Genomic DNA, 6,774 nt, shown 5'->3' with positions numbered 1-6,774 from the left:
CTCTCTGAACTCAGGCCTTCAGGCAACTTCTCCATGTATATATGCCCTTCAGAAAATACACCTTGGGAATCTGCTCATAAATAGGTGCACATCTCCCCCTGATATAAGCCACTACCACCCTAATTGCCACCAGGCCCATAATGAGGTTAGATCCAACACAGCCCAGGTGGAGAAACACAAATCCTAGTTTTGGAGGAGACAGTCTATCTACCAAGAGAATTACAGGATCTTGCCAATGTACATCTGTTGGAGACTAGGGAGCATCATGGGATGTCTTCTAAGGGTATTAGACTAATGAAAATGAAATGGAAGGAGTGATTGGGCTGTATTTATTGATGTAGGTATAAACACTCAAGATCTGGAATGTAATGTGTTGGCTCTAGTCTACCAGGTTGGCTGAGTGAAGCCTGGACTCAGTGGTGATCTGGAGTCAAAGAGGCTCAAATTCTGGAATTTCTCTACCCAATGGCCCAGGAAAAATGGGGAAGTTAGAATGGGCCTATTAGATGCAACCTGCTTACCTACCTTCTAATCAGGTCTCTCTTCTCCTCTTCCTCCTTCTTTACCTCTTTCTGGTGGGGCCTGGAGGGCTCTCCCTTAACCAAAGTATTAAGCTGGCAAAGAGCCTCTTCTTGAGTGAGTTTTGTTAGCTTGTGTCTTTCAAGGAAACACATTTCCTTGCCCATTCATCTAAAGTGGTGGAATTTATTAGTACAAATTGGTTCATAATGTCCCCTTACCATCCTGTCAATGTTTGCAGGATATATGGAGAGGTCCACTCTCATTCCTCCCATCAGTAATTTATGTCTCCTCTCTTTTGGGATCAGTCTGGCTAGAGGTTTATATATTTTGTTGAGCCTATCAATCAGCTCTTGTTTTCACTGATTTTCTCTATTGCTTTCACATCTTATATTTTGTTGACTTATGATTCGTCTATTATTTTTTTCCCTCTGCCTACTTGGAGCTACTGGGAAACAGCAGGAGATGGGAGAAAATGAGAAAAGTGAAGTCCCCCTACCTGGCCATGGCTCCCATTGGGCTTCCTTCTCTGGGCTGCAGTAACTTCTCCTTCTGCTTTACCTTCCGGTCAAAGAGTAGTAAGAACTCCCCACCATCATTAGCCCTGAGATCTTGCATCACCCCTTGCTGCCATTCCTAAACTCTGCCCACATATTTAGAAATGGCCCCTTCATTATGCTCCCTTTGCCCAGCCAGTGTGCTGTTTCTTGCTGGGTCTTGTCTGCAGATACACATTCTTATCACTTATTTCTGAATTTTAACACATTCTTCAAATTTTTAAAAAGACTTGTGGGAAAAGTGTGAACATATTCTTCTCCCATGGATCTGTTGCTGAAGTTAAGCTGGTTTGGTAAAGTCAGTTTGAAATTGTGGGCCTGGAAAGCTGCTGCCTTTATTTTATAAACAGGTCTCATAAAATTGTAGTGATCACTGGGATTATTCTTTGATCTGTGTTGATAATTAAAGATGTTTACCACTTCATATCCTTAGTAAAGTCTTTGTGAACATCAGCTGCATTTGCTTTGTTCGCAGATTGCTAATTGATTCTAAGTTGAGCAAGAAAATTACTCAGAAGGCAGTATTTGCAATAGGGAAAATGCCAGTCATCAAAAAATTCTTCATGTCAATGAGTGGACCTGGTCTCAGGAGACACAAATGGCATTAAAGAGCGGTCCCTACTCTTAAGGAACTTGTAAAGAAGTGAAGAATACATTTGTAAGTAAATAATAATACAAATAAGTCTGTGATGAGAAGTATAATAGAAGCAATAAACAAACACCACGGGGGCACAGAACTTTCCAAGTAAAGTGCTCTTGTCATATGTAGTAGCAAAATAATGCCTCCCAATGACAAAGATTTCTACATCCTAACTCCAAGAACTGGCGAATACATTACCTTACAAGACAAAAAGGAATCAAAGTTGCAGGAATTAATGTTGCCAATCAGCTGACCTTAAGGAAGAGAGATGGTCTTGAATTATCTGGGTGGGCCTCATATAATCACAGGGGTTCTTTAACACTGAAGAAGGCATAAGAAAAGAGCCAGAGGGAGATGACTCTGGAAGCATGATCAGAGAGAAGCAACGTTGCTAGATCTGAAGATGAAGGAAGGGGCCATGGCCTAAGGAATTTAATGGCCTCTAAAGCATGGAAAAGATAAGAAAATGAAGTCTCCCCTAGATCCTCCAGAAAGGGAGCAGCCCTGCTGACAGCTTTAGCCCCATGAGAACCATGTGAGGCTTCTCACTTACTGAACCATAGGGTGACACACGTGTGTGATCATAAGCCATCATATCACACTTGTTACGCAGCAATTTGAAACCGATACACATTATCTGGGAAGGAGAGAAAAAGTCCCTGCGGGCAAGTAGACTAGGGAAAGGAAAGGCGGGGGTGACAGAGGCTTCCCTGTGGAAAAACAACTGAGAGCCAGATGTGGGCCTGGGTCAGATTTGAGAGTGCCTTAAGAACCACACCCGGGCTTAGCCTTTACTTTTTAAAACAGAAAAAGAGTGAGTGAAGTTTTGAGCACAGCCGCAACATTCTTTGTTTTGTCTTTTAAAAAGACAATGGTATTAAGTCTGGAGCAGACTTTTGGGAGTAATTAAGAGAGACAGACTCTTCTGTTTTACCTAAGTGATGTCTTCACATGGAGGCTTTCACATGCTGTTTGAATCCCTGAATGAAGGACCTATGCATATTTGCACGTGGAGCCATGTGGTGTAGACTCCCTCTGTCTCCCGTGTTTGCTCATAAGGCTTGCGCTTGCTGGAGTGTTGGGGTTGCTGTCTGGCCAGTCAGGCATACTTCATCATCATATCAGCTCAACAACTCACTCCAAAGCCAATTCTTGGTTATTTATTTTAACAACCTGCTCTTGGTTATTTATTTTAACAACAGAATTACCTCTGTCTCTAGTTTCTGTCATTAGTGTAAATAAGCATAGACGGCATGATTGACTACATTGATTGTGGAAGAATTGGCTATTAAAATAGCAAAATATAAAAGAAAGATGAAACTAAATCTCTACCCTCTCCTCCTCCTCCTAGATGTGCAAATTCTAAAACCAGGTTCTTACTCCAAATATTCAAGCCATGGGGCTCCACGTTCTAGGATAAGTGAGGTTTGGAAAACGCTGGTTAAGAAAGGTATTTAACTGGGGATCTCTTATCAGGCAAGTATGCTAACAACCCAAGAAGCTTCTAGGCTTACTTCACAATGGAACCCTTTTGTTCAGAATGTATTTTGAGACGTGTTCCTCCAGATGCAATCTGGGACAGGAGCTGAGGAAGAAAAGCACTCCCCATGGTGCTGGGAGGCCTCATTTTCAGACCTGTTTATGACTCCAAGAAGCTCAGTGACACGAGCGAGAGGCTTTGAGTTCTGTGTCCTCAGTTTCTAGGCTCTGCGAAACAGGTTCGTGGCCCATAATGCTGTGATTCTTTAAAATCTAACAGGAATGAACTTGTTTCACATATTAGTGGATAATCACTAGTATTGACTAATTAGTGATTAGGTTTCTTATCAGATCTTTTTGTAGTCAGTCACATTATTGCTGCATTTAGTTGCTAAGCACTATTATAGCTATTCTAGAACGTAATGCCTAGAATGTGAACCTGGGCTATCTAAAAAGGGAGGGTACCTCGGTGGTGGAAATTAGAGTTTGAGATGCCTTCTTATACAGATGCTAATCCTTCCAGCAAACTCAGGATATCAGAATCGCGGGAAATGTGCCCAAACGACAGTGAGAGACCAGAGTCTTGTGGAGATGAACATACTAAGCTTACATAGCTGGTCAAAGTTTCTGTGTTTAAATCTGCTTATCTAACTAAATTTTGCAACTTTGAATAAAAAATGAATTTTTTTAATAGTCTCTGGACAACTGTTCTAGAATATGGGTTTGGATACACATTGGATGTTGTGAAGGCTCTAATCTGTCCACAAATAAGTAAATTTACAAATAAGTAAAGATAATTGTTGGTGGAAAAAAGAGATCACTAAACCAGAAATGTAAGTTTTCATGATGTCTTGAATTATGTGTGTGTGTATGTCTGTGTATACTCACATATATTTCTGGATTATATATGTATACGTGTAAATATATGTAGGCATATTCAGCAAAACATACTTGAAAAATATATTAAAGTGTTAGGAAGAGGTACGTCTGAAGTGGAATTATAAATCATATTTCTTCTCTTCTTTACTTCCTTGCCTTTCTCACATTACCTAAAGTGAACACATTGTTTTTCAAACCAGGGGAAATAAAGATTTGTTTAAAAACCCAAGTTAAAAAAATCAAGGGTATGTTCCCATATCGATAGTGCATGATTTTTTGACTGACAGCAAACAAACTATCATTGCGTATTGGACAGGAGGGCCTTTGTCTTACGCCTCTTCAATCCACTTACCTATTGAGGCTGTAGAAAACAGGACAGGTCAGCTGGTTACGCATGTACTGTTCTGTTATTTCCGTTGTCTGCATCTCTGAACTTTGATAGGAAAAGTAATTCTGCTGCCCTGAAGTTCACATAATAATTCCATTTTAGGCCAGTTGAATCTTAAAAATAAGTAAAATAATGATCAATAAAATCTGGAAAAATGATTTTAATTCTTGGAGATCTCATTAGATTGGAAATGTGACTTTGTTTAATGTGTCAACTTGACGAGATGATAGTACCCCATATTTAAATTAGATGCAAATCTAGGTATTACTGTGAAGGTATTTTGTAGATGTGGTTAACTTTAAAGATTTCCCTGGCTGTTTTGGGTGAACCTCACCCAATCAGTTGAAGGCTTTGAGAGCAAAACCTGATGTGTCCCAGAGAAGAATTTCTGCATCAAGCCTGCAGCATCAACTCCTTGCTTGAGTTTCCAGCCTGCCAGCCGGTTCTATACATTTTATATTTGTCAATACCCACAACAATGTGAGCCAATTCCGTCAAATAAATATCTCCCTCTCCCTCTTTCTTTGTGGGAGTGGGTGTATGTATAGTAATACATAACATCCAACACCATATTAGTCCATTTTCACACTGCTATAAAGAAATACCCAAGACTGGGTAATTTAGAAAGAAAAGAGATTTAATTGACTCATAGTTCCCTATGGCTGGGGAGGCCTCAGGACACTTATAATCATGGCAGAAGGGAAGGCAGGCACCTTCTTCACAATGCAGCAGGAGAGAGAGTATGTGAAGGAGGAACTGTCAGACATGTATAGAATCATCAGTGCTCATGAGAACTCACTTATTATCACGAGAACAGCAGGGCAAAAATCGGCCCCATGATCTAATCACCTCTTTCCCTCCACATGTGGGGATTACAGGTCCCTCCCTTGGCAAGTGAGGATTATCTTTTGAGATGAAATTTGAATGGGGACACAGAGCCAAATGATACCAAACACACAACATTTATAACATTATATAACATATAAACTATTTAGTAAGATTTTTACATATGTTATATACATGTACATAGATATCTATGTATATTACTGATTGAATCTGTTTTTCTGAGAACCCTGACTGATACTTACTTTGGTACTGGGAAGTTGGGTTCTACTGTAGCAAATTTCTAAAAATGTGGAAGTGGCTTTGAAATTGGAAGAAATTTCAGGTATACACTTTTAAAAGCCTAAAGAGACTTGGAAGAAGTATGGATATTAAAGGCAATTTTGGGGATAAAAAAATTACCTGTTCGGTACAATGTGCACTATTTGCGTAATGGGTACACTGAAAGCCCAGACGTTACCACTGTGTAATATATCCATCCATGTAGAAAGAAGAGCCCTTGTACCCCTAAGTCCATTTAAAAAGCAAATACAGGCAATTTTGATGAGGTCACAGAAGGAGGGGAAGAGAATAGTGGAGAAAATTTCCATTGCCTTGGACACATATCGTCATGATTATCAGAATGCTGCTAGAAACATGAGTGTTAAAGCAGCATGTACCTAGAAGAGAACCTAGAAGAAAATTAGAAGCAAGTTATTGGATGCTGCAGGAAAGGTGCACCTGTTCAAAAATGAGAGAAATTTTGGCTAAATTGTGTTTCATGTTGGATGGAAAGCAGAACTTGGAAGTGATGAACTTGGATATTTAACTGAGGAGACTTCTAAGCAAAGTGTGGCCTGACTTTTTTCTTGAGACTTGTAGTAAAATGGAGGAGGAAAGAGATGCACTGAGGAAGGAACTGTTAGCAATAAGGAACCAGCATTTGATGTTGTGGAAAATTCTCAGCCTGTCCATATTGCCAAACATGCCAAGGGCCAAGGGTGTGGCCAGACAGCCTTCTGTGGAAGAGATTAGGCACGTGATTAGCCATCTCAGCAGATGCCAGGAACAGGGCTGGGGCTGCTCAGAAAAGATCTGTGTGGAACCCTCGTGTCTACCGTCAGGGACCCCTGAAATGCTCAGAAGACCAATGAGATTTTTGACGACGTTGTATCAGCGGAAACTCTGCCAGCTTGGCCTGGCAGGAATGGAGACTGGAAGCAATGAAGAAAGACTGTCAGCCTTCTAGGTCCCACATGTAGGAAAGAGCCTGTCCAGTGGTGCTGGCAGGACCTCTGCTGAGGCATCCACAGTCCAGAGGACAGAGCATGGACCACAGAGGATTAATTAGACCTAGTGGAAATTGCTCTGCTGAGTTCTGAACTCACATGGGACAAGTGACTCTTTTATTCCTTCTCTTTCATCCATTTGGGGATGGAAATGCTTTTCCTATATTTGACCCACCATTGTCTTTTGGAATCAGATAACTT

The 6,774-nt window shown here is 40.6% G+C and overlaps 1 long non-coding RNA gene across 2 annotated transcripts in view; it reads left to right on the top strand.

Moving 5' to 3' along the window:
• LOC103792329 (uncharacterized) overlaps window positions 1-6,774 on the top strand; it is a 50,609-nt gene that overhangs the window by 1,358 nt on the left and 42,477 nt on the right. For both annotated transcript variants that reach the window (XR_004741705.3, XR_619013.5), the window contains exons 2-3: window positions 1,552-1,734; window positions 3,068-3,434. This is a non-coding gene — a long non-coding RNA (uncharacterized LOC103792329). The remainder of the gene's footprint in view (window positions 1-1,551; window positions 1,735-3,067; window positions 3,435-6,774) is intronic.

Source organism: Callithrix jacchus, chromosome 4, assembly GCF_049354715.1.
Source record: "Callithrix jacchus isolate 240 chromosome 4, calJac240_pri, whole genome shotgun sequence".
NCBI classification, from domain to species: Eukaryota; Metazoa; Chordata; class Mammalia; order Primates; family Cebidae; genus Callithrix; species Callithrix jacchus.
Note: the sequence above shows the minus strand (reverse complement) of the source record. Positions and strands in the feature narration are given on the sequence as shown.